General features: G+C 32.3%; 1 long non-coding RNA gene and 1 pseudogene across 1 annotated transcript in view; both read left to right on the top strand.

Moving 5' to 3' along the window:
- LOC141570618 (uncharacterized) overlaps window positions 1-23,547 on the top strand; it is a 419,448-nt gene that overhangs the window by 206,261 nt on the left and 189,640 nt on the right. The gene's annotated exons all lie outside the window — the stretch shown is intronic.
- LOC141570373 (UDP-N-acetylglucosamine transferase subunit ALG13 pseudogene) lies at window positions 14,903-15,084 on the top strand (annotated as a pseudogene).

Here is a 23,547-nt window from a genome sequence, read left to right as displayed (position 1 = left end):
TTACGGTAATGCTGGTCTCATAGAATGAGTTGGTTAATATTTCCTCTGCTTCTGAATTCTGAATTTTATATAATTGTACAGAATTGGTATAATTTCTTCCTTAAAATCTTGGTAAATTCACCAGTGAGCCATTTTGTACCTGGTGCTTTTTGTTTTGGAAGATTATTAATTTCTTTAATAGATACAGGTCTATTCACATTATCCATTTCTTCACCTGTGAAAATTAGCACATCATGTCTTTTAAGGAAGTGGTACATTTCATATAAGTTATACAATTTATGGGCATAGAGTTGTTCATAGCATTCTTTCATCTTTTTAATGTTTGTGGGATCTACAGTGATGTCCCCTCTTTCCTTATTAATATTAGTAATTTGTACCCTCTTTCTTTTTTTCTTAGTTAACTTGGTTAGAGGCTTATAAATTTTATTGATCTTTTCAAGGGACCAGCTTTTGTTTCGTTTATTTTCTCTATTGATTTCCTGTTTTCAGTTTCAATACTTCTGCTCTAATTTTTTACTATTATTTTCTTAACTTTCTACTGCTTACTTTGGATTTATTTTCTTTTTCTAGTTTTCTAAGACAGAAGATTTGATTATTAATTTTAGATTTTTTTGTTTTGTAATATCTGTATTCAATATTATAAATTTCTCTCTAAGCACTGCTTTCTCTGCATCCCACAAGTTTTATGTTTATTTTCACTTAGTTCAAAATATTTTTAAAAATTTTTCTTGCACTTTCTTCTTTGACTTATGTACTATTTAAAACGTGTTATCTCCAAGTATTTTAGGATTTTCCAAGCTATTTTTCTGTTTTCAATTTTTAGTTTAATTCTATTTCAGTCTGAAAGCAGACATTATATTATTTCTGTTCTTTTGAGTTTGTTAAAATTTTGTATTTGTTTTATGGCCCAGGATGCGGTCTATCTTGGTGAATGTTCCATGTGAGTTTGTGTATTCTGCTGTTGTTGGATAAAGTAGTCTATGGATGTCCACTATATCTAGTCAATAGATGGTATTGTTGGGTTCAAATATGTGCTTATTGATTTTTATGCCTGTTGTATCTGTCCATTTCTTTCTTTAATTTTTCTGATAAAATGGTATTGAATCTTCCACTATAATAGTGGATTCATCTGTGTCTCCTTGCAGCTCTATCAGTTTTTGTCTCAATATTTTGATGCTCTGTTGTTAGTTGTATATGTGTTAGGTATCATATGCCTTCTGAGAGAATTGACTGATTTATCATTATGTAATGTCACTCTTTATTCTTGATAACTTTCTATGGTCTGAAGTGTGCTCAGTCTGAAATGAATGCAGCTGTTCCTTATTTATTTATTTATTTATTTATTTATTTGTTTGTTTGTTTATTTATTTGATTAGTGTTATATGGTATATCTTTCTTAAGCTATTCACTTTCAATCTATATGTGTCTTTATGTTTAAAGTGGATTTCTTAAAGATAGCATGAAGCTGGGTCTTGTTTTTGATCTACTCTGTCAATCTTTATCTTCTAATTGATAATTTAAACCATTAACATTTAAAGTGATTAATATCTACCATATTTATTACTATTTTTTATTTGTCTTCTTCTTTATTCCAATTTTTGTCTTCTACTTTTTCCCTGCCTTTTGTGGTTTTAACTGAGCATCTTATACGATTCTATTTTTCTCTTCTTTCTTCACATATCAGTTGTACTCCCCCCAACCTGATTTTTAGTGGTCACCCTAGAGTTTGCAATACACATCTACAAGTAATTTAAATCTACTTTCAAATAACACTATAGGACTTTATGGGTAGTGTGAGTACCTTATTATCATAATAAAACAATCTTAATTCCTCACATCCCTTGTATCATTGTTCTCATTCATTTCATTTATACATACAAGTATGTAGTGTTGTGTCATAGTTTTAATTTGCAATTTCTAATGACAGGTGAAATTGAATATATTTTCATATGCTTACTTGCCATCTTTATATCCTCTTTTGTAAGGTAACTGTTCAAGTCTTTTGCCCATTAAAAAAATTGCATTGTTCATTTTTTATTGTTGAGTTTTTAGATTTCTCTGTGTATTTTAGATAACAGTCCTTTGTTAGATGTGTTCTTCTCAAATATTTTCTCCTAGACTCTGGTTTGTCTTCTCATTTTTTGATGTGTTTTTCTTGCAATGTATATTATCAAATTTTTCTAAAGTTATGTAATAAATATAAGTTTTTAAAATTTATTTTTGGAGGAAGAATTATTACAATCTAGGAAGTGGCCTGGTAAAATTAGATTTTATCTATTTTCTGATTTTTATGTATCCAAACATTGATTGCATTAGAATAATTATATCTTATAAATTATATTTAAAATTTGATGTTTTGTTTAATCTTGAAAACTACTAAATATTTCAGGTTGAAAGATTTAGAAGTGCTAAGTACTCAAATTATAGGAGCTATTAAAATAGTAATAAAAAAGGAAAGAATTTTTAAATTTAAAATTTATTTAAATTAATTTCCAATGAAGAAAATAAATTATCAATGAAAGTGAGAGACAAAAAGCACTTGAGTAATAAATAGGTATATTTGATAACTTTCAAACCTCCTTTTCCATAGATAATTATTTCCACACTCACCAAAACTTATCAGAGTTTCCAATGAATTACATTACCGTGTTTCCCTGAAAATAAAACCTAACCAGAAAAGAAGCCCAAGCATGATTTTTCAGGATGACATCCCTGAACATAAACCTTAATGTGTCTTTTGGAGCAAAAATTAATATAAGAGCTGGTCTTATATTCAGGAAAATGTAGTAGATAAGCAGCAGTTTTAGTCCTCATCTTGCTTACCTTCTGAAGGCACCAAGTTACAGAAAACTAACAAAGGGAAAGACACTAGATGAAAAAAGGAAGAATACATGTCAGATTATCATAACTCATGTCAGATTATCATAACTCATTGAAGGTTGATTATATGGATAAAACTGTAAAACAGAATATTAACCCAATATATATATATATCTAAAACATTGCGAAATAGGAAATATTTTAATCAAACACTATACTCAGAATAACAATGAGAAATACAGTGTAATCTCCATGCAAGCTCTGAAGTAATAAAATATCAGTTATTCCCGTTAGTATTATCAACATTTCATGAAATGCACCTCTTGATATCCCTTGGAAAAGGTGAAAATCCCCTGATAATACGTTAGCAATGAATAAGTGTAGTCAACCCCTAAGGAATTAGGACGAGAGGTTATAAGAATAGATCTCTTGAACCTAACCGACAAACTAAATTCATTTACTGAGCTGCAATAAGCTTACAGGAATAAGCAAACCAATCTGAAAAGCAGAATAAAGAATCTGGAGACATAAAAGTCAAGGTGACATAGAAATTCTCTGAGCTATGAAATAAATTTCCCACACATTCTGTCATTGACGGGTACAAGACATACCACTTGAAGCAATGTACTAGCTTGTTTACAATGGTGATGTCAAAGTCACTTTTCTATAAGGAGGCTTATCACCAATGATGGGGCAAACATTAAACCTGCTTATTAAAAAAATAACTACACTGAGTTTGCACAAAGATATACTCCTATACTGTGGATTTGTAATCACTACTAAGTGAAATTTACATGTTACGGAAATGTAGAATGCCACATATGTAAAGTTTACACCTTATTACATGCATATGCACATGTTTACATATACATAGTATTGCTTCTCTACTATCAGAAAAGTGAGTTTTCTGGTGTGTTTTTTTTTTTTTCATGAATCTATCCCATGCAAAGGCTGTTTAGTGTTGAAATCCAAGACTGAGACTCTAGAGACAAATAACCCGGGGGTGTGATGGAGAGCTGGTGTAAGAATATCCAGTGGGTTATTCTCTACCACCTAGGGAAGAGGAAGTAATCAAAGAGATTTGTTTGTGAGGAAATTTATAATGTTGATCCTACTGGGGAAAAATCACCCTATTCTCAGCAATGATCTGGTAATACTCAAAATAGTAATATTCTGAATTTGTTGATCAGGCAATGTTTGGAGAAGCAGTAACTGTTCAATAGTAAACTGTTCAATAGTAACAGAACAGTATCTCAAGTTGGAATCCCTTTAATTGTGAAAATTATACAAGCCCAGAGATTTTCTTTGAAATTTAATTTATTTTGTATAGGTTTTTAAAGACTGGGATTCTGTGTGACCAAAGTGTAAAATCAAAAGCAAGTCATATTGTACAACTCACATATTCTTTTTTTTTTAAATTTGTTTCAGGCATACAGAACAACATAGTGATCAGACATTTACATAACTCACAAACTGATAGCCCCAACAAATCTACTGCCCACCTGACACTGTGTATTGTTATTACATTATTGACTATATTCCTCATGCTGCAAGACATATCCCTGTGACTACTTTTTAAAAATCATAATTGACATTTAATATTATTTTGTATTAGTTTCAGATGACAGTGCAGTCATTAGACATTTAATTTATGAAGTAATCCCCCCAAAAAAATCTACTGCCCATCTGGTACTATACATAGTTTTTACCATACTATTGACTATATTCCTCATAATGTATTTTACGTTTCCGTGACTCTCCTATAACTGTCAATTTGTACTTCTTCATTCCTTCACCTTTCTCACCCAGCCCCCCAATGGCCCTCCCATCTACCCTGCTTCCCCGAAAATAAGACCTAGCCAGGCAATCAGCTCTAATGTGTCTTTTGGAGCAAAAATTAATATAAGACCTGGTATTACATTATAATATATTATATTATATTAGACCTGCTCTTATATTATAGTAAAATAAGACCGGGTCTTATATTAATTTTTACTCCAAAAGACGCATTAGATCTGATTGTCCGAAGATCTTATTTTCAGAGAAACATGGTAGTAACCAATAGTTTATTCTCTGTATCTATGGGTCTGTTTGTTTTGTTTGTTTGTTTATTTTGTTCTTTAGATTCCACATATATGTGAAATCATATAGTATTTGTCTTTCTCAGCCTGACTTATTTCACTACCCTCTAGGTCCATCCATGTTGTCACAAATGGTAATATTTCATTCTTTTTTATGGCAGAGTACTATTCCACTGTATATATGTACCACATTTTCTTTATCCAATCGTCTAATTGATGGGCATTTCAGTTTCCAAATATTGGCTGTAGTAAATAACATTGCAGTGAACATAGGTATATATATATACACACACATATATATGTATATATATATATATATACATATATATGTGTATATATATATATATATACATATATATGTATGTATATATATACATATATATGTGTGTGTATATATATATATATATATATATATATATACACCTATATATAGATTATATACATAGGTATGTGTGTGTGTGTGTGTGTGTATGTATATATATATATATTAGTGTATATATATTGGAATTTGTGTTTTGGATTGCTTTGGATAAACACTCAGGAGTGGAATATTGCTGGGTCATAAGATAGCTCGTTTTTATTTTTTTGAAGAACCTCCATACTGTTTTCCATAATAGCTGTTCCAATTTGCAATCCCACCAACAGTGCACAAGGATTTCCTTTGCTCCATCTTTGCCAACACTTGTTGTTTCTTGATTTATTGATGATGGCCATTTTGACAGGTGCAATTCACATATTCTTACAAAATGAATATAAATTGATGTTTTATAAACTAGACCACGGTGTTGTATTTTCAATATATAGGAGTACTTTTACAAAGTGACTTGTCAGACCTTGCTTTTGCTTATGTGTATATGTTCATGAAAGTTTTTTTTAATGTAACTTAGTATGCAAAGTGTTTTGCTGCATAAGCTTCCTTTTTTTCTAAACTTTATTGATTTTTCTAATTATATCTGACGAGCTCATGTAGCATTGCAGTGCCCACAGGACTTTAGCATCATGCATTGAATATAGAAAGAACTCAGGACGGCTTCTTAACTCGAATGATAGGAAGAGCTCCATGAAAAGCACCTGTAATTATAATTTTGTTCATAATAATAATGATAATGATCCTTAATTCCATCCTTTGTAATATACTTCTTAAACCATCTGACTCAGTGGACCTGTTCCACTTTTCAGTATAGCTCCACCAAGTTTTTAGAACCATTAGTCTCAAGAGGTTTTTGAAAAGTTTAGCAATGTGATATTTGGCTTTAAATTTTACACTATAATCATCTGCTTGGACCTCAGGTGTCCATTTTGTATCACACTTCTGGAGTCCTGTATTGTTCTATTTGTTTTTACATCAATTAAAAGTCAATCTAGTGAGCTAAGAATTGAGAACCCTGCCTTGTCTTCTTCAATTCACTGGAGAGGTCACTACACCACTGTCACTTGTGGAGTCAATATTTTATGCATATATCAATGCATATTTGAATACCTAAAAAAGACGTTTTCTTAAATTTTCATCACCTCATATCTGACTCTCCCTTCAGGTTCTTTTTGAGATTCTCTCTGGCCAGATACTTATCTGTTATAATACACCTGGAACACTATGTTTTGCCTTACTAGGCAGATAATCTTGAATTACGACTGAGTTTGTTTGATCAGAGCTTGACTTCCCCAGGAAGTGAGTTTAATTTCAGATTTTTGTATCAGCTAATCTGTCCTTTTCAACTGTAAGTAGGGAGTTATTACTGATTCTATCCGGAGATACCTCCCTCAATCCCAAAATAATTTGGGCCTGGATTAAGGTTACCAGTCATCCATGCCTTGCCACATTTCCTACCTAGAACTTAAAGCCGTCCAGCTAATTCCTGAGTGTAAACTTTGAAGAAGCCAACCATTTGCTAACCAGCACTGCACATCAGACTCTGAAACATCTGTCCCTGAAATAGCTGCCATCTTGCAGCAAGCCTGCTATTATTAGTGGGTTTTCACAGTCCTAGCTTCCCTGGCTCTTATGTGACTCTCACCTTTATTACTCTCAAGTAATCTCAGGAGGTCTCTCCAGGGTCTGTTACCTACCCTGAGGTTCTAGCTCCTTCACTTTATAAAGTAGGCATCGCTTAAGTCTTACCTAAATGCAGTAACTTACTGCTTACACTGTCTTACTGATCACATTCTTCAATATCCCATAAATATTTTATCCATTGTCTAGAAATATGTAGCTAGCAACAGAGTTGAAGGCTCTTGCAAATTTCTGGATTCACAGCTGTAAAGTTATCAGTGTAAACACAGAGCTCTACATCAGTCCTGAATATTTATGCCCTGTTGCTTTGTGTGTGGGAGTGAGAGGTATGCAGCAGAGGTGTAGTAGCTATAGGGAAGAGGAATGGGAGTTCTACATTTTCTTTCTGCCATTTTCTCACTTTCCTCATTAGGGACCATCTTTGTATTGACACCTAGCCATTGCGATGAGGAATCTGGAAAAGATGTGCCTAACTCTGAAATAACGGATCATTAGTGATGAGAACCAGAGGCAAATTTTCCATGAAGGGCTTTATTGTACCTAAGAAGTATAGCAACAAAATTACTGAAGCAATGCGAGGAAGGCACTGACAGCAACTCCAGGCAGCTCCTAAATTTGAAGCATATATATATATATATATATATATTGTTTATCGTTCGTCAGCTGATGGGAACAAAAGAATTACTGTGGGCTCATATCTCTCAAGGTCAAAACAAAACATAAAGAGTCAAAATCACTGAGTGTATTGCCATGACAGGATTTTATAACATTGTGTAACCCTGAAACATTAAGATGGAATTTACCTGGATTAATTAAATCCAGGAAACTATTTCTTAAAGGATGAGCTATTTCCTCTTTTCCTAAATATTAAATATAATAATGAGGCAAAGATAGTAGCTTGAACCCTGCCATCAATGGGGCAAAGGGCTAGAGATTTCGTTGGGTCCTATACACAGCAGGGCCTAATCGACTTTCAATCTTGTTTATCCTTCCAGTCATCATAACAGTAGAATTTGGAGTTGGCCAAAGATGGGTGGCTATAGTGGGGAGCTCTTAATTAATTTGGTGAGTTTGGTGAACTGGTGGACCCTAATGCTGTGGATAATCTGGACATATTTGAAAAACATTCTAGGGGGTATATATGCCTTCAGTTATCTACTATTAATTAATGTCAGGTTTTTAATGTGCTTGTTTCCAATAATAATAGTTTTTGAGGACAAAAAGGGTTCAGTCATTGTATTAATGAAAGTGGAATACTATATTATTGAAAGCCACTAAACAAATGTTAAGTTATATTCTATGTTATCTTTAGAAATCTTTAGGAAAAAAAGTCCTAAATAAACCCTAAATAAGACTAATCATCATCTTTATCTCAATATCCAACCATAAAAGATTCTTTCTGATAATCTAGAAAGCCATTCAAGTATTGGTTATTTTAGTAGTTGTTACAAACTCCCATCTGGTGAAACAGCAGCCCCAAATAGACAGATGCTTTGAATTTTCCATCAGGGAATAATGGCCTTAATATATACCTCATGGCTACTGGGCACGGAGCAAGTGCCTCCTGGGCTGGAATCTGTTATGTCCATCTGCTGGTTTGGCCGGTTGCCTGCTGAAGAGTTGGTCCAATCTTTGCCTTGTGGCATAGGTTTCAACTTTGAGAGCATTTACATGGATAATTTGAATTTGAATAAAAGTGAACATCATCCAAATATTGGACCATTTTTTTATCCACTGGTATAATATGATTTTTTTCATCCTCTATTCTAACTTAGATTTTATGGCTATGTTGTTCTTAATGTATGCTTTTCTTCACATTCAAAGATATAATCAAACAAATTTTTAAATTTAGTATATCTAGATATAGTATTAGTAAAGAAATTAAGAATAGATAGCCTATTTGGAGAGTATTGCTTTCAGTTGGGAAGACATTCACAGAAACTATGTTATGAAATTGACCGGCCTATGAATAAGCAGCACGTAGAGTAATAACTTCTTGTTCCAGATGTCATTAATCTAACATTATTCAAAATCTTGGACATGTTAAATTAACAGGAAACAACACGTCTGAGCTGCCAAGGAAGACTGAATTTCAAAGCTCATGAATTTGGCTCTTATAAGTTTTGAAAATACCATAAAACTTTCATTATGAATCTAATTATTTAAGACACAGTTGGAAGAGGCTTGATTTCTGGTTTTCACTCCAAAATAGATTACAACCAACAAATTAGAAACCCAGAATGGAGGTAAAGCAGAAGAATGGCTGTTTGTTCTTTTGTGTTTAGCACAGAGACTGTGGCAAGGATGTCAACAGAGACTAGAGGCAGATGGACCTGCCAAATATTTGTCTTTCTAGACCTACGTAGCCAGTATCGCTGGTGCTGGCTGGTGGTCTAAACAACTGTATTATGCTTCTGACGACCGAACAAACCTATCTGGTAGCCTTTCTTCTTGGGATTTTTATGGGGGTAACTAAAATTTTGAAAACAATGAAAAAGCATAAATGGGAAAGAAAGAACATTTGGGACTTAAGGCTTTATTCTTACAATGGCAATATAAATTGTAGTGATATTTCTAAGCTAAACTCTGATATAATACATCCTTAGTTATTCAGAATTTGTAGTCGGCATAATATTCTTTCTTTTCAATTTTATTTTCTGGTGAGTTGATGGCTTTCTAGTCAGAAACTCATGTTTTAAATGTTCCAAAATATTCTTAGTCTACTTTTAACCTTAATAAGAGTAATAAGGTGAAGATAATAAAAGAATTGCATAATTTAAAAGCGATTACAGTGTTTTTAGGCGCTCAATTTAAACATCAGTTCTCACTATAATGTCCTGTACATGACAAGGTATATGTGATTCATTTTAGTCTGAACTAAACCTTATGTGGCTCACCTTATTGCTAGATTTTAAATGTATTTTATACCAATTTTTCTTTGCAAAATTTTCAGGTAAGACTTGAAGTTTTATTTAGTTGGATTCTGATTAACTGAGGTGTCACTGAAGTTTTATTAAAAATGTTTTTAAAAGTCTTAAATTTTTAAAAACTAACTTTTTAACATTTCAAAGAATATTTACAACACGAGAATTATGCTTGAATGATCTTAAATAAGTGTCAATACCCAAAGTAGAAAATTATCAAATTGATAGGCTTTGAGAGGCCATATCATATTCATTCTAGTAAAAAAATAATAATAAAATTGAAATTGAATTTTTATAAATATACCTTTTCTAGAATTTTATTTTAAGGCAATATCATTAGGCATTTTAATAATGACAGTATATTACACATTTAACAAGATATTTGAAAAATTCCTTGTGACATTGATGAGAAAATTGTGAGTTGGTAAAATAGAATATTACATACATTTAAAAAAATTTGCCTGCAAGTAACTTAGACACTTTTCTATATAGGAAACGAATTTAATGCTTAAATAAAAGTACATTCTGTAATATATATAGAATGAATATTTTAGTGCTGGATGGGTAATTAGATCTTCTTAAAATTTAATGGAAAAAATTTCCAAGAGAAAAAGCAACAGTGTGGTTCTTAAAGATGAATAAATTATATAAGTTCATGGAACAAATTGCATAGGAAAAAAATTTTGAATTTAAATTGTTTTATATTTCAGCGTCCTTTCTATTGGTTGAAGCACATCCACCTCAGAATAATTAATTTCTTTTTTAAGCAATAATTTTCCAATCCCCACATAATTTCAATTGCTGTTATGAGTATATCTCTCCTACAAATTATGAATTATGCCTCTGGCCATCGTTTGGTCCTTAGTAGACATGTAAAATCTATTTTTACTGTTCTCCTAAAATTACTTAATTAAAATTCCACATTACTGTGCGACCCCTCCACTTTTTCTTCACTCAGCTAAAAATTCTAGTGCTAGTCACTATTATTTTTCATTAATGCAATTTTTATCCTTTCACTGATTTTCCTGTACTGTAATTTCCATCTCTACGTCTCTCTTTGGTTACAAAGTTCAGAACTGGATGCAAATTTTTATTGCTGAGAAAAGGTCATTTTATTATTACTTTGACTCCCAGATATTATTTTGCTGTGTATGTAGTCAGTAAGCTTGAAATTTGTGTACATACTTTTTTTCGGACAAATGATGTAGAGTGGAGAAGGAGAGGGTCATAATGTAAATTTCAGTTTTTAGTAGAGAGAACCATCCGGGACAAATACATGGTAAATGAATGGATGGTACTTTGTAAGGTTTGAATTCATTTTTAAAACTAACATTTTCCATGACATTTCTTTGAATAAAATGATAAAGAAAGAATAAAGCTCAGGAGAAAGATTCAAGCTTTTTCAGAGTACATGAAGCGCTTGTTTGTTGTGGAGGGGAGTGTGTGGATGAATCTCTTTCACTCATTTCATCAGTAGCTAATGTTTAAGAAAGATTAATCTTACTTAAGACACAGGCCAGCAATAATACATTTATGATGAAATAAAAATTTTTTTTTGTTTGAATCCTTGATTTAGCTTAGTTTAGTTTGAGATTGGCAGATGAATAAGCATTCTTTATAGTTCTGCAACATTCATTAAATAAATGTTAATATATTATAAATGTTAATATACATGTACATACATACTTACATATATTTTAATCTTAGCGATACTTTGCATCTTTACTCGTTTCTGTCTTTTATTTGCATTCCAGAAAGCTCAGAGATGACATTTCAGCCCACCTCTAGAAAAACATATAAATTTACAGTATGTCTGTTAATCTTATCTTTCCTATTTAATTTTACAAACACTCCCCCCTCTATTTTATTCAACGTTCTCGTTTATTAACTTAGTTATAGCAAACATAATTTATAAATATATCCAATGAAATACAAAATCAATCAACAAAGGTGTAGCCATAACATAAATAATCTATATGTGCATATTTTTGCTGGTATGCAGCAGGATTTTCTAATAAAGATAATATTAATCTGCGGGTCAGGAGTACTGAATTCTTATAATTATTCTGTTATCTATGTGTATCATAATGTACTTAGGGCTTTGTCTTCATTTATAAAATTTGGCAGATAGTCAAGGAAACTCCCAGTTATCCTTTATCCTTTTAAATTCTCTAAAATTAATGGGTACATGGTTGGATAAATGCAGAAAAGTGCTATCACATAGTTTTTGAAATTTCTATTCCAAAATATATTAGGAAAAAGATGAGAAAATGATAATAAATATCAAATTAGGATATCGAGCTTATTTTTGTATCATGGTAAAATATACATAAAACTGACTATTTTAACCATTTAAAAGTGTATACCTTAATATTAGTACATTTAATATGTTGTGTAACCATCATTACTATCTAGTTCTAGAATATTTCATCACCCAAACGTAAACTCATAGCCATTAAGCAGTCACTCCTCATTCTCTCATCCTTTCCAACCTGTGGCAACCACTGCTTTCTATGTTTACGAATTTTCCTACTCTGGATATTTCATATAAATTAAATCATATAACAATGGACTTGTTTTTTTTTTTTTTTTTAACTAGCATAATGTTTTCAAAGTTCATCTATGTCATAGTCTCTATCAGTACTTTACTGCTTTTTATGAGTGAACAATATTGCATTCTATGGATATACCACATTTTCTTTATCCATTATTAGCTGATGAACATTTAGGTTTTTTTCAATCTTTGGCTATTATAAATAATGCTGCTATGAACATCCATGTACAAGTTTTTACTTGAACATTTGTTTTCAGTTTTGGAGGAGGATACATGTGTGAATGAAATTGTTGAGTCATATGGTAATTCTATGCTCTGTTTCTACACAAACAAATACAGAATGCCAGATATTGTAAATATGTGGATACGTATAAAATAGTTTTTCCTAAATGAAAATCTTTTAAGACTAATTAATTAAAATTTAAATTAATTACAAATTAAAATTAATGAATACTTCAAGCAAAAAAAAAGTGTCTAATTTATATGAAGTAGAAATAAAATATGTGACAATAATAGCACATAATATGGGTGGGGGGAATGGGAGTATATTGTTCTTTACACACGAAGTGAAAAATATTACTTGAAAGTAGATAGTTATTTGTTTAAAATGAATACTATGAAACTTAAACACTAAAAACCATGCGCAAAACAAAATGTAAGAGGTTGTTAGTTCTGACAAAAAAAAAGAGCTAACAATGTACTGAAAAGAGACTTAATATATTAAAAATACAGAAATAAAATTAAAGTAAGATAATAGAATGAAAATATTAAATTCTAATATTAATCAGAAGAAAATGGAATTGGCTTTATTAATATCAAAATAAATTTATGAGCAAAAAATATTGCCAGGAATAATAATAAATTCTTCAAAAAGACTTGAGAATTCAAATGGGTATATATCTAATAAGAGAGCATCAAATGAATAAATAAAAAATGGATAAAACTGCAAAAAGAAACAAACTAAATTATAATTATTATCATCTGGTTCATCATAGGAATAGACTGAAAAAATAAACTGAAACAAAATATATGATCATTCCAATAGATGCAGAGACAGTATGTGGGGAAAAATCAACATCTATTCCTGTAATATCTTTCAGCAAATTTAGAATAGAATGGATTTTCCTCAATCTGAGCAAGAACATCTTTTTAAAAAATTTATAGCTAATATCATACTCAATGCTGAAATACTTAATGTTTTAAACCTAAAATTAGGAATAAGAGTAGGATAATTGTTCTATTCACTTCTATGCAACATTGAACTGGAGGATCTAGCCAGTATAATAAGGTAAAAAAAAATAAAAAAATAAAATCATCCATCCATATTTGAAAACAAGAACTAAATTTCTACTTGAAGAATATTTGATCATCTATGTAGGAAATCCTGCAGACTCTACAGAAAAAAAAAGGTACTAAAATAAATAACTTTAGCAAGGTTTCAAGATACAAGATCAAGACAGAAAAATCCATCTTATCTCTACATTATAGAACAAACATTCAAAACTAGAAATAAAAAATTACTATTTATAACAACATCAGAAATATGATATATCTTAGTATAAATTGGAGGAAAGATATTGAAGATATATACAATGACCACTACAAAATAATCCTGAGAAGTTGGAAAAGACCTAAATAAATGAGAAAAGATATATGTAATACGTTTTCAAAAAATTCAACTAAGTAAATTTTAAACATCTTACTGGTTTTATTAAATGATTCATGAATTTGGCAGCATCCAGTTGGGCAGATAGAAAGGAACTCTGAGGAACAGTATAAATGAAATACTTATAAGCAGAAGGGAGTGGGAACAGGAAGTTTTCCTAAGCAAAAAGAACAGATTGGCTGTGGCAAGGTCAGTTTCCTTTAACGGATGGCAGGGGTCTATCAGGCAAATTGCCTCACTAGTGCTGATCAGATGATTCCTGATTGACTGGTTTAAGATTGCCTTTCTGGGAGAGCTAAAATTGTAATTCTCAGTTTGGTGATGGGGTGGAGGGGTTAGCATAAGCAACTCCGTTATGGGCCTATTTTCTTTCTTTAACCTATCAGAAGACTCAATATTATTAAGATGTTATTTCTCTATAAATTGATCTTTGGCTCAGGCGCCCCACCTCGGGGTGGCCATCTGTTGTCTTCGGGTGGCGTGGTGCCTCCTCAGGACTTGTGGCCCGCTGGAAGGCTGAACCCTGCTGTGAACTGGTCTCCGTCCAAGTTTTCCGTGCCTTTTTCAGAATCTTTGCCTGGTCTCAGATTGCTTGCAGAGTCAGTTTTTCACGACTCTATCATCAAGAGCCTTGGTTACAACCGACTCATCCTACAAATAGGTAGAGGAAAGGTGGTACCTGAACCATTCAGTACTGTCATTTACTCTGGATATTTACAGGTACAAGTGATTCATTGAAAGAAGACCTTGAGAAAGCAGATCTTTTTATTAGTCACGCAGGTACAGGAAGCTGTTTGAGACTCTTGAAAAAGAAAGCCACTTGTCGTGGTTATAAACAAAAAGTCCATGAACAGTCATCAGCTGGAATTGGCGAAGTAACTACACAAAGAGGGACATCTCTTCTGTACCTTCAGCACACTTCCTGGGCTGTTATAGTCAATGGATTTATCAACATCGGAATGTTTTCCTCCTGCTAACCAGAAAACTTTTCTGCATTTTTGGATAAAGTTGTTGGATTACAAAAATAAATACTAAACTCTCAACATTTTAAAAACATCCCCTCTCCGGGATTCAACCTGTGGAATGTGGTTAAATCAAATCAAATTTATAATATATTTGCAGAATAACATAAATTTCTAAACTTCCTACATCTATAAGAATCTTAGAACATTTTATGATGTGAATATTAACATTTGGGTCCAAATCATAGTTGCAATTAAGTAAATTTATTAGATTTTTCCCCCTAATGTTCATATTTCAGTAAAAAATATGTAGTGAGCTCTCACAGGTTGTATCCTAGAATCCCAGATGGAATTGGAATCATGAAAAAAAGAGAATTAAATTTGAATACTTTTGACAGGAATCTCAAATGTAGTCAGTTTGATGTTTCTTAGAATAAGAAAATTAAATAGTAACAAACTTGTAATAAATTTTTGAGTGTCAGTATCTTTAGCTTCATGATCCAAGGAATCAAATTTTTAAAGAAGCAGAAATGATGGATTATATTCTGTGAAATAAAAAGCTCAATAATTACCTGAAAAAGATTAACAAGATTTACTGTCATATTTTGAAAAACTTTTATCCTCAAGAATAGAGGTGTTCACTTTTTTTCCTCTAAAATATAAATAGGCAGTTATACAACAATCTTGCTGAATGTCAAAGCTTTACTGGCTTGAGAAGCGTAAACCAAAAGGACGTAAGCTGATGGGACTTGCTGTTATGTTTTAAGAACCCTCTTACAGTCATATTGAAACACTGTAACAAAATAATTTATAATTTATGTACTTATAAAAATAGTTTTACAAATAAATGAACTGATATGTAGAAATAAAATAAAATAAAATTAATTGACCTATGAATTCAACTCAATCCCAAGCAAAATCACAGGAGGCTTTTTTTTCGGTGGGTGGGTGGGGGGTAGAAATTGACAAATTGAAAATAAAATTTTTGTGAAAATGCAAAGGACCTAGAATAGCTAAAAATAGTTTTGAAAAATAAGGATAAAACTGAAGGACTTATATTACCTGATAATACCTGATTTAAAGGCTTATCATACAGCTTCTGCAATCAAGGTAGCATGGTACTGGTATAGACAGACAAATTTATCAATAAGACAAAACAAATTATGCAAAAATAAATCCATATTTATATTTATTATATACCCCCCCCCCACACACACACACTAAGGTGTAAAGGCAATTCAATGAAGTATGTTTCAGCAAATGCTGGTGGAACAGTTGGACACCTGTATGCAAAACAATAAACCTTGACCTATAATTCACAATTTCTACAAAAAATTAACTCAATATACATCATAGAACTATAAGTAAAAAGTAAAATTATAAAACTCTAGGAGACAACATATGAAAAAATATAATCTTAAGGTAGTCAAATATTTCTTAGATTTCATTAAAACTAAAATATTCACTCTGTGAAAAATGATGTTAAGAAAATATATGCACAAATAACAATAAACAGGCCAAAAATATTCACAAATAATACATCTGATAAAGGACTTATGTCCAGAACATATAAAGAACTTTCAAAATTTAATAGTAATAAATTGAACAACTCAAGAAAATAATTGAGCAAAAGATTTAAGTAGATTCCTTTACAAATAAGATATACACTGATGGTAGGAATGTAAAATGGCAAAACTACTTTGGAAGTAATTTCAGCAGTTTCTAAAAAAGTTAAACATATACCAACCATAGAATCCAGCCATTTTCTCTCCTAGGTATTTAACTGAGAAAATTAAAGCATACATCCATACAAACACTTGTACACAGATTTCAGAGCAGCTTTATTTCTAATAGCCTGAAACTAGAGACAACCCAAAAATCCATCAACAGGATGAATAGATATACAAATTGTCATATAGAAATACAACAGAATGCTATGCAGCAAATAATAATAAACTAGTAATACATGCAACAATATATATGAGTCTAAAAATGGTTATAGTAAGTTAAAGGAACCAGAGAACCTTCCAAATATTACATTCTGAAGGATTGCTTTTATATGAAATTATAGAAAATGCAAAGCTATCTCTAGTAACAGAAGAGAATGCAGACCAATGGTTGCCTAAAGATGGGGTGGAGACTAGTTGAGCTGGGAAGACAACAGGATTACAAAGAGGCATGAGGAAACTTGGGGATGAAGGATATGCTAATTATTGTCATTGTGGTGATAATTCAATGGATGTTTATATATTTCAAACGTAACAAACTGTACACTTTAAATACGAGGTGTGATTAAAAAAAAATAAAAAACAACCTACGGTGAATGCTGCTGCCGAATGCCATCCAACAGAAAGGAAGGGATCTTCAATATGGGAAGCTGTGCATCCAACCTTAGTAACAGTGTGTGACAAGTTTCAGCTTCTTCCGTGCAGTCAGTTGGGTGTGAGCTACGGTTGAGGGAAAGTGTGTTTTTAAGTGTGCCATAAATCATCCTCCATCATGACAACGCTCTGTGTCACACATCGCTTCTGGTATATGGCAATTTCTGTCAGATAAAAACATTACAGTGTGTCCTCATCCACCTTATTCACCAGATCTGGCACCGTGTGATTCTGGCTCTTCCCCGAAGTCAAAATGATTCAGAACACGGAGGCAGCCATAACAGAGCAACTAAAGACATTCACGGAAAAGGACTTCCAGAACAGCTTCAGAAAGGGACAAGGATGATGAGATAAGTGTGTTTGAAGTGAGAGGGAGTATTTTGAGGGTGATTAACGGCAATGTGTCTTTTACTATAATACATTTTTTGAAAATTGAAACATTCACCATATGTTTTGATCATACCTCGCATGTACAGTTTAATATATATCAAATATACTTCAATAAAGCAGATAAAAAACAGCAGATAAGAAAGTCTAATATTCCTTATCAAACATTAAAATTCTTTTCTAAAACTTCAGTTTCTTAAAAAAAATTCTAATACATGCATGAGACAGGAAAATAAAACATAACATTTCAGACAACACTGAAAAACACTAATCATCTTATAATGGTTACATTGTAAATTAGGGATGAGAAATTGTCTGATTGTTAATTGTTTACCCTTAAAAAATAAATTAAAACCTTATCTCATTTCATTCAAAAACAATTTCAAGTAGACTTAAAGGTTAAATGTACATAACTAAGTTGAGAAACATTCTGAGAAAAATTAAGATTAATATTTATCTCTCTTGAAAAAAATAGATGAATATTTATATAAGCTCAGTGGTATGAAAACATTTATATAAGACACCAAAGGCAGAAATGATATATAAAGTAAGTGATTAATAGCTGTGGATATATAAAAAATGGGAATTCATAAAATGTATGATGAGCAAAAACATAATAAGCATTATTAAAAGGCTGAAAATAGATGGAGGAAATTATTTGCAACTGCATATCAGGCATCAACATTCTCAGAATGTAAAGAGATCTAACACTTCAAAAGCAATTAAAAAAGACAAATCTCTTTAGAAAGTGGGCAAAGAATAGTTATAGGCAATTTAGAGAAGATTAAAAGAAAGTAGAGATGACTAACACATGTGAAAAGGACATGTTCTAAAACGTTGACAATCCCTATATCCTAGGATTCCAGTAGAGTATTTGTCTTAGATCTTATAATTGAATCCTGATGCCTAGTGTAGTAATAATGCCTGAGCCAGAGGTGGATTGTGGAGGCACCCAGAATCCTAGCCAGTTCCAACGTGGGTGGATGCTTGGTTTCTTTTCTGGGTTTGGAAAAGTTTCTATGCCAGTCGTCAAATTAAATGTGAATAATTTTCCTTCTAGATACAGACATATCTTTGCCATCTTAGGAAGATTTCTGATACCTGCCTCCATCAGTGATATTTGTATCAGTCCAATTAAGTCATTGCCCTGAGTTGGACTTTTTACTTCCTTCAACATATTAAGTAGCAGAATATAATATGCTTATCAGTGACCAAAGTAAACTGTGTCCTTCAGTGAGTTTTTTTTTTTTCCCTCCTGAAATATAGTTGCTATAGACTGAACATATAGTTTTATCTTTCTTTAAAAAAACAGCCATTGTAGGCTGGTGTTCATTATTCCTTACTTGCCATCCCCCTAGAAAAATGTTCTCTCTTTGCTTTTGAAAGCTGAAATTGCATAGATTCTCCTGTTGTTTGTAGATTAGCTGTAATTTATTCAGTGCCCAAAGGGTAACATAAGAGGATTAGCCAGAGTAGAGCAGGAACAGGGACAGTCCTTCAGGCTTTGTTATGTTACAGCCATTCAGATGAAACTAAAATTAGGCCAAAGTGTCACCTCTTTTTGAGATTAACAATATAACAAGTTTCCAACTTGTTCTTCCTAACTATCTTATTTAATATGATTTCCTAAAACTCAAATCACTCTAAAACATAACTGCCAGCTTAAATTAAAGTTGACTATTTTCTATCAACACTTTTCTAAATGTTTTATTTAAACATATTTCTTGACATGGTGACTATTTCAATAAAATGTTGAACAGAATTGTGCATTGTATGCCTAACAATAGTAATGTCAATTTATTACTTATGAAAGAAACACCGATATTAAAAAACTGTGCTTAGAGAGAGTTGCTGTTTCCTATATGCCCACTGGCTATGCTCCCTAGTCCAGAGCAGGCATTCTATAAAAATGTGTTCAGTGATTACATGATTTAAATGAATGATAGGCTGATTCCTCAGACTATACCATGAAAAATACTGTATTTCAGATTCCTTACAAAATTTAACTTATCGTTTGCAAATTTGATCAGAGTTGTTCATTTGTTCATCACTTCCGTTAAATTGGCACAATTACATATGTTGTACCAATTGAAGGCAGGTGAAATTACCAAATATCTATGAGTAAGTTAAAGAAATTTCAAAGCCACTAGAAGTTGGTGCCTAATTCATGTATGGCATAAGTCAGTCATTAACATGTCACACATCAAGTTATAAAACTGTGCAAATTAAATGGAAGTTGCTTAACCTCCAAAGACTTATATTTCAATAGAAGAAAAAAAAACCTCATACGTTATTAAAATAAAATCCAGAATAAAATTTATAGGATGAATGAAAGAAAAACCACAGAAACAGGTAGGAATACTCTTAAGAAACACTGCATCATCGACGCCCTGTATAGCACAGAAGATATTTTTTTGTGGAAAACACATCAATTTATCTAGATTTAAAAGTAACATGATTTTCATTTGCATCAATGAAAGATTAGGAAATGTGATCCAGTCCTCTTGATAATAAGTAGGAATAGACGATAAGGTGATGACATTTTGGGTACTCACAAACCAACAATTTCCAAAAGAAAAAAATTCCAGAGTTTTGAATCTGCCCTTTGGGTTAGGGTTTCCCTTGGAGGACTCTGCCAGATGACTGAATGTGTGACTAAGAGGCTGGGAAGTGGAGCGAAAGAAAATAAAAAGAGGATATTGAAAAGATATCTAGACTCCCATGTTTACTGCAGCATTCTTCACACTAGCCAAGATATAAAAACAACTTGTCATTCCACAAATAAAAAGATAAAGAAGATATAATATATATTACACACACAATGGAATATTCAGCCACGAGAAAGAAGGAAATACTGCCTTTTGTGACAATATAGATGGACTTTGATCACACTATACTAAGTAAAATAAGTCAGAGAAAGACACTATATGACACCACTTTATATGTGGAATCTAAAAAAGTCAAATTCATAGAAACAGAGTAAAATGATAGTTACCAGGAGCTTGGAGGTGAGGGAATTGGGGAGGTGTTGGTCAAAGCATGCCAACTTGCAGTTAGAAATTGAAAAGAAAATGTTCAGAGAAGGCAAATCTATAGAAATGGGAAGTGGGTTAATGGTTGACTATGGTGGTGATGGTGGGGGTGGGGGGCTAATGGGGATTAATAGTAAATGGCCAGGAAGGATCTTATTGGGGTGATGTGTTCTAAAACTGATTTGTGATAATTGCATGACTTGGGGAATTCATTAAAAATCATCGAACTGTAAAATTAAAAAAAGAAAGAAACTGTCCATGATCAAATGAGTTTGGGAAAAATGGGTTAATAAAAGTAAAGCAAGTTGTATTCTCAAAGAGTTTTTTCCTGAGGACCACTCATACATTAATGTTTGTTATAAATATCTAAAGTATACATTTTTTATTTGTGTGTGTGTGTGAAGCTGGGGCAGGGTGTATGGAAAGTGTTTTAAGGACATATCTTGGCAACAAGGTTATAGAACAGTCTTTTAATACCAATCATTCATTAACAAGTATTTTTGTCTTCAATAGCCAGGCACTGTTCTAAGATACAACAGTGAAAGAGGAGTCAAATATTCTTGCCCTCATTGAGTTACATTCTCATGTGAGAACCCAGACATATTTAAGATAAATAAGCAACATATAAATTATGTTAGATACTGATAAGTGATAATGACAAAAATAAAGTAGAGAAAGTAGACCATAAATGTTGGGGCAAGATGTGATTTTCCATAGGATTATGTGAAAGGCAGAACTGAAAAATTGTCTTTAGAGCAAAGTTCCAAAGGAAGTAAGAGAGGGAGCAAGGTTCTTCCATATCTGTGGTAAAACATTCAAGGTAGGGAGAATGGGACTCTCCCTGAGATGGGGGAATGACTGACATGTTTAGGAAATAAGGAGTCCAGTATGAACAGAGTGAGCAAAGAGAAAATCAGCAGAAGAGGAGACAGCAGTGTGTTCATGTAGGCCATTGTAAAGATGCTGGTTTTAACTTTGAGATTGAGAACAATTGGAGTGTTTGCGGAGAGAAATGGTATGATCTGGTTTATATTCTAACAAGATCACATTTGCTGTTGTGTGGAGAATAAACTATACAAGGGTAAGTATGAAAGCAGGGAGATAAGATTGGGGTGAGAGATGATGGTGACTAGAACAAGGGTCATAGCATTGGAGGTAGTAAGACGTGGTTAGATTGTTGGATATACTCATATTTTGAAGGTAGTGACTAAACAGAATGTCTTGTCAGATAGGATGAGGACTCTAAACGAATACTAGTTCTGTAAGAAAGCTATTGGTGTGATCTCCTTTTAGATCTTGATATTATTTTAAGCCCTTCTGATATGTAATACAAAGTAGTTGGCTTAAAATGGAAGGACATACCACATTAGTTCTGTAATCATGTGTCATGATAAAGAGAAATTGCTCTCCAGATTATTCCATCATTTACTGGAAAAATATTATTAGCTGCCAAGTGATGTATTGTGTAAAAATTTCCTATGTGCATAGAAATTGCTTTCTCCTGCTCAGATTCTGTCTCCTTGACATCTATAATGACTACTGCTATACGTACTAAAACTTTGTACATACCAGGTGGGTAGTAGACTTGTTGGGATTATCACTTTGTGAGAGGTGTACGTCTAACCATTATGTTGTTTTGTACACCTAAAACTAATAAAAAAAAGAATTTTGAACATATCTCTATTTTCAATTATATCATTGTATTATAGCTATTTCTTGACATGCATTTCTCCTCCATCTGACTGTGAATATTATTTCATTCGTTTTCAATATTTCTTGATCCTGACCCAGAGCCTTGCACTAGGTACTGTTCAGTAAATTTTTGACTGACTGAACAAGTTCTTGATACATTTAACATCATGTAATTCATTCCATATACTATTTTAAAACTCAGAATAAAACTCAGAGAAAATCTACTGTGATGATTTTCAATGCCCTAATGCTATTGCTCTCAATATTTAGTTTGTATCAGGTTACTTTGGAAAGCATGCTTGAAGATATATCTGGACCCCATTCACAGAATTTATAATTCAATTGATTAGTGGGTATGGAGTTGATCTTAAGAATATGTACTTCTAATATATTTCCAGGTAATACTGATGTGGCTGTTCCATAAGCCATACTTTGAGCATCACTGAACTAAAAGCTTCCATAGGACTTTTTGTGGAAAAAGTATCAAAGCATGAGCAGGACTATGCCAAATAAAGTATCATCGTTTTCAATTTCCTCATTTAAAGGCACCACTAATAGGTTTTCTGTGTTAAATGGTTTTGATAATGAGATAAAAGAGAATCATACAGGTTATGTTTTTCTTAAGAAAAGAGTTTTTAATAACGGCTTATTACTTGTATAGGTCAAAACAGGAAAGAGATGGAGATTCAGGGCAACTCTAAGAATTGCTCTTTCTTTCTTTCTCTTGCTCTCTCAACCTACTGGTCACTTTTTCACAAACCATTCTGTCTTTTACTTCATTCTTGATTTATTCATTCTCTACCAATTAGCTATTTGTTTTTGTATTCTCCAGTCCAAATACAAAAGCAATATAGTCTAATTAGCTCACCTCACTGTCATCAACTGACTGGAGAAAATGTTTCCATAGGCTACACTGGGATGGGTAAACAGAGCCCTGCTAATTCACTTAGTGGTTACTCACATAAAAGTCAACTGAGCACCGTTTCCCTGAGCTCAGGTCCAGGGGCAGGGCCACACCTGCTAGAAGGTGATGTTGG

This window comes from Rhinolophus sinicus, linkage group LG03 (genome assembly GCF_036562045.2).
Source record: "Rhinolophus sinicus isolate RSC01 linkage group LG03, ASM3656204v1, whole genome shotgun sequence".
In the NCBI taxonomy this organism is placed as follows: domain Eukaryota; kingdom Metazoa; phylum Chordata; class Mammalia; order Chiroptera; family Rhinolophidae; genus Rhinolophus; species Rhinolophus sinicus.
The sequence above is the reverse complement of the archived record's forward strand: the minus strand, read 5'-3'. Positions and strand labels throughout refer to the sequence as shown.